This window comes from Rhinopithecus bieti, unplaced genomic scaffold, assembly GCF_001698545.2.
Source record: "Rhinopithecus bieti isolate Rb0 unplaced genomic scaffold, ASM169854v2 scaffold_22452, whole genome shotgun sequence".
NCBI lineage: Eukaryota > Metazoa > Chordata > Mammalia > Primates > Cercopithecidae > Rhinopithecus > Rhinopithecus bieti.
This window is the reverse complement of record NW_016810444.1, coordinates 563,752-576,444: the sequence shown is the minus strand read 5'-3', so window position 1 is coordinate 576,444 and position 12,693 is coordinate 563,752.

The following is a 12,693-nucleotide window of genomic DNA, read 5'->3' as shown; positions in this document are numbered from 1 at the left end:
TTGGGTTAAAATTGTGACTGTGTCACTTCCTAGTCACATAAACTTGAGAAATTTACTCAGTCTAATCTGGCCTCAGTTTCCTTGTGTATAAATTAGAAATGGTAATAGAGCTCACTTTTTTGGGTTCTCATGAAGATTGAGTCAAAATATGTAAAGGTCATTTAGTAAATGCTAGTTATTATTATAATAAATATGTGTCTAGAATGCAGTGGGAAAGAACATAACATAAAAATTGTAATGCAGTAACAGAAAGGAACAGAGAATGGGCAGTCAACATACAGATACTTTGGCACAGAAGCAAAAATGAAAGATTAGTAGAAAAAAATGTTCCTAGCTGGGAAAGTCACATGGAGACTATGATCCCATTTCTACATAAAAGGAATATATATGCACATATATATAATGATTTTTTTCACTCAGCATTTTGTTGAATGTAGTAGTGTGTTCATTTTCATTTTTATTAATAGCAGTGATCATTTTTCTTTTGTTTTCATTAATATAAATTGGTGCAAAACTAAGTGCAGTTTTGCCGTTACTTACTTTTGCACCAACCTAATATATGTGTGTGTGTATATATATATGATATATATATGAGAGACAGATTTGTATTCAGAAAATATTTCAAATTATAGTCAAAAGTGTTATTAGTGATTTATTGCTGGAAATGAAATCGTGGTGGAAGTCAGTAACACTTTTTCTTTTTATGCTCCTATATTGTTTAAACTTTAATGATAACTTTTAATATTTTTAAAACACTGTTAAAAATGAAGACCCTAGCCAGCAAGCTGTAGTCTAATACAATGAAAAGGAACTGTTCTGCAATTTACCTTAAGCCTTAACTTCCTACTTCCTCATTTGCTTCTGCCAGGTTCAGATATTGGCCTTTAAGCATCACTTGAAGTCTAGTTTTTGCTCCGGTAAACACTTGACACCTTCCCTTCTATCATCCAATAATTAACTTATTTAGCCTTTAATTCCACATGGCTCTATGAGGCTTTGACCTTTACCTGCTTTCACCTGATAATTGACCTTCATTTTACTCCTTAAAGCTGTCTTCCAAATGTAACTTTTACCTTCACCCCCTGCTCTTTAGAACTGAGTCATGATCTTGATTTTAATATTCACATGCCCAAACTTGAGACTGATAATATATGCCCAAAGTATTGTGTAAGCCCTTTTAGCCACCTTATTATTTAATCTAATCTTGACAACCTGGAAAAATAGGTACTATTATCATTCCAATGTTGTAAGTAAATAAATTGAGGTATAGATTATATTTATCTCTTATAAAGCAGCAGTAATCAAAACATTATAGTGCTGGCATAATAACAAGCATATAGACTAATGGGACAGAATAGAACCCAGAAAGAAATTCATGCGTTTATATTCAACTAATCTTTGACAAGGCTTTCAAGAACACACAATGGGGGAAAGGATAATCTCTTCAATAAATGCTGTTGGGAGAACTGGATATCAACATGCGGAAGAATGAAAGTAGACACTTATCTCACACCATCTATAACATTGCACTCAAAATGAGCTAAAGGCGAGATCAGAAACTGTAATACTACTTTAAAAAAAAAAACACAGAGGCCAGGAACGGTGGCTCACGCCTATAATCCCAGCACTTTGGGAAGCCAAGGTGAGCAGATCACAGGGTCAGTGTTCAAGACCAGCCTGGCCAATATGGTGAAAATCTGTCTCTACTAAAAATACAAAAATTAGCCTGGCATGATGGCGCACACCTGTAGTCCCGGCTACTTGGGAGGCTGAGGCAGAAGAATTGCTTGAACCCAAGAGATGGAGGTTGCAGTGAGCCGAGATCATGCCACTGCACTTCAGCCTGGGAAACAGAGCAAGATTCTGTCTCAAAAAACAAACCATAGAACAAAACTTCTTGACATTGGTCTGGTCAATGATTTTTTTGGACATGATCCCAAAAACACAGACGACAAAAGCAAAAATAAGGAAGTGAGCCTATATCAAAATAAAGACTTCTGCACACCAAAGGAAAATAATCAACAAAGTGAAGGAAACAGCCTACAGAAAGGGATAAAATATTTGCAAACCATGTATCTGATTAAGAATTAATATCCCAAATTCATGAGGAACTCAAATAACTACATAGCCATAAACAGCCCAATAACCCTATTAAAAAATGGGCAAAGGACCTGAATAGACATTTCTAAAAATAAAACATATAAATGGCCAACAGGTTAATGGAAAGGTGCTGAGCATCACAAAGCATTAGGGGAATGCATATCAAAACTGCAATGACATATCACCTTGTAACTATTAGAAAGACTATTATCAAAAGACAAAATATAAGTTTGTGCAAGGATGTGGAGGAAAGAGAACCGTTGTACACTGTTGGTGGAATTGTGAATTGGTACAGCCATTATGGAAAACCATACGGATGTTCTTCAAAGATTTTTGGAAAAGAAGTACCATATAATCCAACAATCCCATTTTTGAGTGTACGTGCAAAGGAAATCAAATCAATATGTTGAAGTCCTATGTTAATTGCTGTTCTAGTCATAATAGCCAAGATAACCTAAGTGTCCGTGGATGAATGATTTTTTCAAAAATAGTAAACACACACACACACACACATACACACAGGAATAGTATTCAGCTTATACAAACAAGAAAATTCTACCTTTTGCAACAGCATAGATGAACCTGGAGGACATTATATTAAGCAAAATAAGCCAGACACAAAAAGACAAACACTGCATGATCTCACTTAAATGTGGAATCTAAGAGTCAAACTAAAAAAGCAGAGAGTAGAATGGTAGAAGAAATGAAGAGATATTGGTCAAAGGCACAAAGTTTCGGTTATGTGGATGAACAAGTTCTAGAGATCTAACATACATAGTGGTGACTATAGTTAATAATACTGTTTTGTATACTTGCAATTTGCTGATAGAGTAGAATTGTCTTATCACAAAACAAACAAAAGGTAACTATGTGAGATGAGAGATACATTAATTAGCTTCATTGTGGCAATCATTTCACAATATATATGTATATCAAAACATTAAGTTGTATATGTTAAATATACATAATTTTTATTTATCAGTAATACCTCAATAAAGCTGGGAAAAAAGTTGGAATATTTGGATTCATCGAAAGACATCATAAAGACAAAAAAAAAGATGCAAAATGGGAGCACTTTTTTTTTTTTTGGAGTGAGGGCGAAGTTTTGCTCTTTTATCCAGGCTGGAGTGAAATGGCACGATCTCGGCTCACTGCAACCTCCGCCCCCAGGGTTCAAACACTGAGTACCTAGGATTACAGGTGTGTGCCATCATGCCCAGCTAATTTTTGCATTTTTAGTAGAGACGGAGTTTCACCATGTTGGCTAGGCTAGTCTCGAACTCTTGACCTCAGGTGGTCCACACCCTCGGCCTCCCAAAGTACTAGGATTACAGGCATGAGGCACTGCACCTGGCCGGAAGCACTATTTACAACACATATATTTAACACTTAGTAACCTAAATTTACATGAACTCCAAAAAATAAGGAAAACAACTCAATTTAAAAAAATGGCAAAAGACATGGAACAGGAATTGCACAGAAGAGGTAAATTCACATGGCCAATAAACATGAAAAGATGCTCAACCTAATTAATAACCAGGGGAATGCTTATGAGACAACAATAAAATACCACTTTTCCACCACTAGATAGGCAAAAGTAAAGGCCTGACAATGTACAAGAGTTCTTTTCTTGCATTTCCCTGGTAATTAATTATGTTGTGCACCTTTTGACGTAACTATTGGCCATTTGTATATCTTTTTTTGAGAAGTGTCTGTTGAAATACATTGCCTAATTTTAACTGGTTTGTTTTTTTTCTGTTGTAGGAATTTCTTATATATTTTTACTATTAACCTTTTACAGATACATGGTTTGCAAACATTTTCTCCCATTCAGTGGTTAACCTTTTCATTTTGTTGATTGTTCTCTTTGCTTTGCAGTAGCATTTTCATTTGATGTAATCCCATTCGTATACTGTTGATGGGAACGTAAATTGGGTCAACCAGTATGAAAAACAGTTTAGAGGTTTCTCAAAAAAATTTAAAATAGGGGTACCATATGATCCAGTAATTCCACTTCTGGGTATACACCAAAAATAATTGAAATTAGGATCTTGAAGAGATCTTAGCAATTTATGTTCATTGCAGCATTTTCACAATAGCCAAAAGTGGAAGCAACCTAAATGTTTACTAATGGATGAATGGAAAAAGAAAATACGGTATATACTTTTAAAACAAAAACTTTAGACAAATAAAATTTAACAGAGTTTATTTGAGCAAAGAACAATTTATTAATCGAGTAGTACTCAAAACAGAAAGAGGTTCAGAGAGCTTCGCACAGCAACATGAACAGTGAGCTTCTTATATGACACAAAGGAAAGGCAAGCAGATGAATCACCTAATTGGCAAGAGTAAGGTGTTTGCCTTATTTGAGACTGGTGTGATGAGATATTTGCCTTATTTGTGTATGTTCTGATGAGTGGTTTCCAGTTGTATAATCAAATGGCTGTTCAAATGGCCGTTTAGTTGTTTGTGATTGGTTGAAGCTCTTTTTTGTTTTTTTCACTTTTGTCAATTACAATAAATTTTTCTAAGTTTCAATCATTTGTGACAACATGGAAGAACCTGGAAGACATTATGCTAAGTGAAATATATCAGACACAGAAGGACGAACACTACATTATGCCACCTATATGTGAAATCTAAAACAGTCAAACTCATAGAAGCAGAGAGCAGATCAGTGGTGACCAGAGGTTGGGGACAGGAAGATAAAGAAAGGCATTGGTCAAAGGGTAAAAAGTTTCAGTTATGCAACATACATTAATTCCTTCAGATCTACTATACAGCATAGTGGCTATAGTAATAATAGTGTGTTTATACTTAAAAATTTGTGAAGAGAGTAGATCTTATGTTTTCTTATCTGAAAAAACAAAGAGCATGGGAGGAAACTTTTGGAAGTGATAGATACATTTATGGTATTGATTGTGGGGATGGTTTCATGAATGTATATCTATTTCTAAATTTATCAAATTGTATAAATATGTATAGTTTTTTGTATGATAATCATGTCTCAATAAAACTTTTTATTTAAAGAAGTTGGACAAAAGCAGACTTGGCAGGGATGTGAAACAGGAATTTTTATACTGATTATAGAAGCAAAAATTATTAAACCATTCTAACACAAGTTGGCATTATCTTTTAAACCTAAACTAGTGCATACCCTATGACTCAGAAGAATAAAAATGAAGATATTGTTACTCATGTGTTATTTGAGACATTTCCAAGAATGTTGACAATAATGTCACTCAATAAAATATTGGAAGTAGTTCAAATCTCTATTATCCACACAATTCATAAACAGATACAATGTGTTCACTTGGTGAAATGGTATGTTGAGTAAAAATTAATCACATATACTGTCAATATGGAGGAATCATAAAAGTAGAATGTAGATAGATACAAAAAGCCTCAACAAAACAGTAACAAACTGAATCCAACAGCACATCAAAAAGCTTATCCACCATGATCAAGTAGGCTTTATTTCTTGGATACAAGGTTATATGAATCATCACATAAACAGAACTAAAAACAAAAAGAAACATCACCATTTCAACAGATGCAGAAAGGCTTTCAATAAAATTCAACATCCCTTCATGTTAAAACCCTAAAAAAACTAGGTATTGAAGGTACATACCTCAAAATAATAACAGTCATCTATGACAAATTCACAGACAACATCATTACTGAAGAGGCAAAAGGTGGAAGATTCTCCTTGAGAACTGCAACAAGATAAGGATGCTCACTCTCAGCACTTTTATTTAACATAGTAGCTACAACAATCAGGCAAGACAAAGAAATAAAAGGCATCCAAATAGGAAGAGAGGAAATCAAACTATCTCTCTTTGCAGATATCTCTCTTTGCAATTGTGATTTTATACCTAGAAAACTTCAGAGTCTCTGCGCAAAAGCTCCTACATCTAATAAACAACTTTGGCAAAGTTTCGGGATACAAAATCAAAGTACAAAAATCAGTAGCATTTCTGTACACCAATAACATCCAAGCTGACAGCCAAATCAAGAACACAATCTCATTCACAATAGCCATACATACACACAAAGTATCTAGGAATACAACTAACAAGGGAAGTGAAAGATCTTTACAAAGAGAATTGCAAACAGTACTCAAAGAAAGCAGAGATGATACAAACAAATTGAAACACATTCCATGCTCATGGATAGGAAGAATCAATACAGTTAAAATGGCCATATTGCTCAAAGCAATGTACAGATACAGTGCTGTTCCTATCAAACCACAAATGACATTTTTCCCAGAATTAGGAAAAGACATTCTAAAATTCATTTGGAATCAAAAAAAGAGCTCAAATAGCCAAAGCAATCCTAAGCAAGAAGAACAAAGCTGAAGGCATCACACAACTGGACTTCAGACTATACTATGAGGCTACAAGTAATGAAAACAGCATGGTACTTGTACAAAAACAGACATATAGACCAATGGAACAAGTTAGAGAACCCAGAAATAAAACTGCACATCTACAACCATTTGATCTTAGAAAAAGTCAACAATAACAAGCAATGGGAAAAAGACTCCCTATTCAATAAACTGTGCTGGGATAATTTGTTGGCCATATGCAGAAGATTGAAACTGGACCACTTCCTTTCACCATATACAAAAATCAACTCAAGATGGATTAAAGACTTAAATGTAAAACCTAAAATTATAAAAACCCTAGAAGAACACCTAGGAAATACCATTCTGGACATCTACCCTGGCAAAAACTTCATAGTGAAAACTCCAAAAGCAATTACAACAAAAACAAAAATTGACAAGTGGGACCTAATTAAACTAAAGAGCCTCTGCACAGCAAAAGAAACTATCAACAGAGTGAACATACAGTCTACGGAATGGGAGAAAATATTTGCAAACTATGCATCTGACAAAAGTCTACTAACCAGAAACTATAAGGAATTTAAATCAAAAAGTAAAAAACAACCCCATTAAAAATGAGCAAAGAACATGAACAGACACCTCTCAAAACAAGACAGACGTGTGGCCAACAAGCATATGAGAAAATGTCCAATGTCACTAATCATTAGGGAAATGCAAATCAAAACCACAAGGAAAAACCATCTCACACCAGTCAAATGGCTATTACTAGAAAGTCAAAAACATCAGATACTGGCAAGATTGTGAAGAAAAGGGAATGATTATACACTGCTGGTGGGAATGTAAATTAGTTCAGCCCCTGTGGAAAGCAGCTTGGAGACTTTTCAAAGACCTTAAAATAGAACTATCCTTTGACCCAGCAATCCCATTGCTGGGTATATACCCAAGAGAATATAAATTGTTCTATCATAAAGACACATGCACTCACATATTCACTGCAGCACTTTTCACAATAGCAAAGACATGAAGTCAACCTAGATGCCCATCAACAGTGGACTGGATAAAGAAAATGTGGTACATATACATCATGGAATACTATGCCACTATAAAAAAAGAATAAGACCATGTCCTTTGCAGCAACAAAGATGGAGCTGGAGGTTATTATCCTACACAAAATAACACCCAAGCAGAAAACCAAGCATAGCATGTTCTCACTTATAAGTGAAAGATAAATATTGAGTACACATGGACATAAAGGCAACAATAGACACTGTGTCTACTTGAGGGTGGAAGGTGGGAGGAGGGTGAGAATTGAAAGGCTACCTATCAGGTATTATGCTGATTTTCTAGGTAACAAAGTTATCTGTACACCAAACATGCAATTTACCCATGCAACAAACCTGCACATGAACCCATTGAACCTAAAATAAAAGTTGAAAAAAAATAGAATGTGGGGTTAAAAAAAATTCAAGCCACCTAATTCTGTGCATATATTACAATACCACGCTGTAAAACACAAGCCAACTAAGCAATATATTATTTAGAAGTATATAAATATGTTGTAAAGCTATCATTTTTATGGTAATTAGCTTGATTTAATCATTCTGCAATGTATACATATATCAAAACATCAAGTTGTACCCAATAAATATTTAATACGTATAGTTTTAAAAAATCAAAAAAGGCAACAGATAAAGAGATTCACAAATCACTTCATCTTTTCCTTTTTTTTTTTTTTTGAGATGGAGTCTTGCTCTGTCACCCAGGCTGGAGTGCAGTGGCGCGATCTCGGCTGCCTGCAAGCTCCGCCTCCTGGGTTCACGCCATTCTCCCGCCTCTGCCTCCTGAGAGGCTCGGACTACAGGTGCCCGCCACCACGCCTTGCTAATTTTCTGTATTTTTAGTAGAGACGGGGTTTCACCATGTTAGCCAGGATGGTCTTGATCTCCTGACCTCGTGATCCACCCGCCTCGGCCTCCCAAAGTGCTGGGATTACAGGCGTGAGCCATCACGCCCATCTTTTTCCTTTTAAAGTATGGCAGGAAAGTGTCACCAGTCATGAGACTAACAAAGAACAAAAAATTATCTGGTATTTATCATGCTATCACTAAAGTGACTCTAAGGTACGGAACAGCACTGATCTGATGCCATTTCCAACATTATGTGCAACTGCTGGGTTTTTTGTTTGTTTGGTTTTGCAGATACTGTGTTGTAAAACTATTATTAAAGGCAAGGGAATACAGGAAAATTTGGATTGTTACCTGCAGGGAGTTGGACTGAGAGATAAGCATACAGTCAGCTTTGAGTTATTAATGTTCTATTTCTAAGTTGAGTGACGGATCATGAATATTCTATATAGATTTTAAGAGTTATTTCTATCAATCACAAATATGAAACATATTCTACTATAAGAAGGTTATATATACTATAAAAAGGTTATTGTCATAATAATTTAGGTTTCAGGACATTATTACAAAGCAGGAGTGATAAAAGAGAAGTAAAAACTGTTCTGTTTACAATGCAAAATACTAGCTTCGCTGTGAAACTAAATTATTTCACAAATTATGAGCCACTTAGAAAAAATTATCTTCTTATCAATAAATCCAGACTGTACTCTCTGAGCATGCTGGATTTGTAAGATGAGAGTATATGTCTCCACCTGGTAGAGCCAGAATTATGGTGGAGCAAGAGAAGCACTTGCCCTGGGTACAAAATTTCAGGGGGTGTCAAAAAACTCAATAATCAACAACAATGCTATGTATTTATTTGTTTATTATTTTTATCAATAATTTTAATGCAACATTTAACAGTCAAAATTAACACAGAAAAAATCATAATTAGCAAACTGTTGAAATTTTAAATAAATACCAGTGCCTTACTATACTAGATACTACAAATATTTTCATACTATCTATATTGAAACTAGAGGCAAAAGGGAAAATATATTCTCCTATATACATGTTTTATATATTTTAATGACTAATTTTTTTCCAGAACATTAAAGTAATGGGAAAATATACTGAAAATTGAAAAGTAGATACATTGAAACTTACAAAATTATTTTAAGTTTAATTATTTTAATATCACAAAACCAGAATTTGTTATAATTTTAATTTCCTGGCTTTCATGGAAGCAAATACATCACAATATTTTTAAGATGACTTTCTCTGATTGTCTTGTTTTCAGTTAAGAGAATCGCCATGTTTGGATTCCTCAAGGATCTAGAACAAGAAATACCATTTGACTCAGTGATCCCATCACTGAGTATGTACCCAAAGGGTTATAAATCATGCTACTATAAAGATACATGCATATGTATGTTTACTGCAGCACTATTCACAATAGCAAAGACTTGGAACCAACCCAAATGTCCATCAATGATTAACTGGATTAAGAAAATGTGGCACATACATACCATGGAATACTATGCAGCCATAAAAAAGGATGAGCTCATGTCCTTTGTAGTGACATGGATGAAGCTGGAAACCATCATTCTGAGCAAACTATCCCAAGGACAGAAAACCAAACACCGAATGTTCTCACTCATAGGTGGGAGTTCAACAATGAGAACACTTGAACACAGGGCAGGGAACATTGCACACTGGGGCCTGTTATAGGGTGGGGGGTTGGGGGAGGGATAGCATTAAGAGAAAAAGCTAATGTAAATGACAAGTTAGTGGGTGCAGCAAACCAACACGGCACATGTATACATATGTAACAAACTTANTACCCAAAGGGTTATAAATCATGCTACTATAAAGATACATGCATATGTATGTTTACTGCAGCACTATTCACAATAGCAAAGACTTGGAACCAACCCAAATGTCCATCAATGATTAACTGGATTAAGAAAATGTGGCACATACATACCATGGAATACTATGCAGCCATAAAAAAGGATGAGCTCATGTCCTTTGTAGTGACATGGATGAAGCTGGAAACCATCATTCTGAGCAAACTATCCCAAGGACAGAAAACCAAACACCGAATGTTCTCACTCATAGGTGGAAGTTCAACAATGAGAACACTTGAACACAGGGCAGGGAACATTGCACACCGGGGCCTGTTATAGGGTGGGGGGTTGGGGGAGGGATAGCATTAAGAGAAAAAGCTAATGTAAATGACAAGTTAGTGGGTGCAGCAAACCAACACGGCACATGTATACATATGTAACAAACTTGCACATTGTGCACATGTACCCTAGAACTTAAATTTAAAAAAAAATGATCACAGAATGCTATTCTAAAATATTTACATGACGTATAAAACAGACTAGCTCCTTTTTGCTAATACTTCTGTGAGCATCTCAGAATGACTCCATGAAACTCTTTTGGTTTAATTTTCAACTGGGTAGAGAATTGTTAAATAAACTCTTAAAAGCATTGTAAAAAATAATAATAAAATTAAATTAAAAAAGAATCACCATGTTTTTTGATTTCACTTGACCAAATGATTAAATAAGTTTTAGTTAACTTCAGCTTGTTGAAACTTATTTTATAGGTTGCCACTGGGACACATGCTGAAAGCTGCCCTTTCTCTTATGGGTTTGTTTATTTATTTTATTTTGTTTTATTTTACATGAGGGGCAGTAGGTGAGGTGTGGGGTGGGTGCGAAAGAGTGATTCCCCTTCCCCAACCCTGCAACCTCTGATTGCAACTCCCTTGACCTGGACAGCACCCTGGCTTCAGCTGACAATTTCTGATCATTCCCATTCCCTTCCCAGATTCTGCCCCAGCCTCTCTCTGCTGAGTTGCTTCTCCATTTCAGAACATCTCCTAGGGAAGTTCAGTCTGTCTTTGCTAGGTAGCCCACAAGTGCTCCACAGAAAGCATGCACCTTTCATCTGCTGGGGAGAGGCATGAGGTTTCTTCTCAAATGCTGCCTTCTACTCTGCTGGGCAAAAGGGCTGTTCAGCCAACCACTCACCTGAAGACATTTTTCTCAGGGGTGATTTAGACAATGATTAACTGGTACTCCTCAAATTCCAGAGAGCCATATTAAACTCTTGAGCCCCTCTTACTAAGCGGTCAGTGAGGAGGAAGCATTTTCTTCAACTCATCTCCATGGGGTGAGAGGAAAATTGTCACAGCATTCTCACCATTTTCCCCCCAAAGAACCTCTCTCTCTCATCTCCAGTCTGCTTGGTATACATTACCTAAAAGTAGGTATGGCACATTAGTTTTAAATAGGTTTTCAGCCACATGGCTTGCAAGTCCTGCTTAGGCCATCTAGTACCTTGTTTGAAAGGTAAGCAGAGTTAGTTTTAACCATCTAAGGGATTTCATAAAACTGAGAGTCTCATTTTAATGTTATTACACAAGTATGCTTGTACTTTACCTCTATAGAAACATGGCAAAGAGAATCACCTAAGAGGACCCACATTTCCTCGTAGACATTATACAACTTGGAATGTCAAACTAAAGCCTGTATCCATATTCCTCTACCATAAATTCTTGGGCATTTTAGGAGTTAAAATTGCAATAGGCATCACCCGTTGTCGTTCTGAAAATTCTCTGGGCATTACCATAGATTAATTATTTAGACTTTAGGAAACATACTTCAGTAGGAAGAGAAAGTTGCATCCCAGGACACAATCAAACCTAGAGGCAAGCCAACGTGATATCCTAGGATTTACTAGAGGTTTCGAAGATCAAAGAAGTCAAACTATTACAAAATTGATGGCAAGGGAATCAGGTTAGAAATTGGCCTATGGGAATTGTAACAACCTGCATTGACATGACATAGATATTAGAACTAAGAACTGAAACCACCTGCATTAATATGACCTAGTTATTCTGAGAAAACTTAGTCTGGGAAAAATAAGCCTGTAAGACCAAAAATCACTTCACTTTGTGCTTCAGGAAATTCCTGAAAATCAACTTTTCTTAGGCAACAGTCTGTTCACCTGGACAAATAGCTTATTTAAAAACATTTATGGGCCAGGTGCAGTTGCTCATGCCTGTATTCCCAGCACTTTGGGACGCTGAGGCAGGAGAATTGGTTGAGGCCAGAAGTTCAAGACTAGCCTGGGCAACATAACAAAACCTCAAATCCTCATCTTTAAAAAAAGTAAGAAATGAAATAGCCAGGCATGGTGGCACACACCTGTAGTCCTAGCTACCTAGCCCTCGGGAGGCCAAGGTGGGAGGATAACTTGAGCCCAGGAGTTTGAGGCTGCAGTGAGCTATGATTGTGCCACTGCACTCCAGTAGTCTGGGCAACAGAGTGAGACCTTATCTCAAAAAAA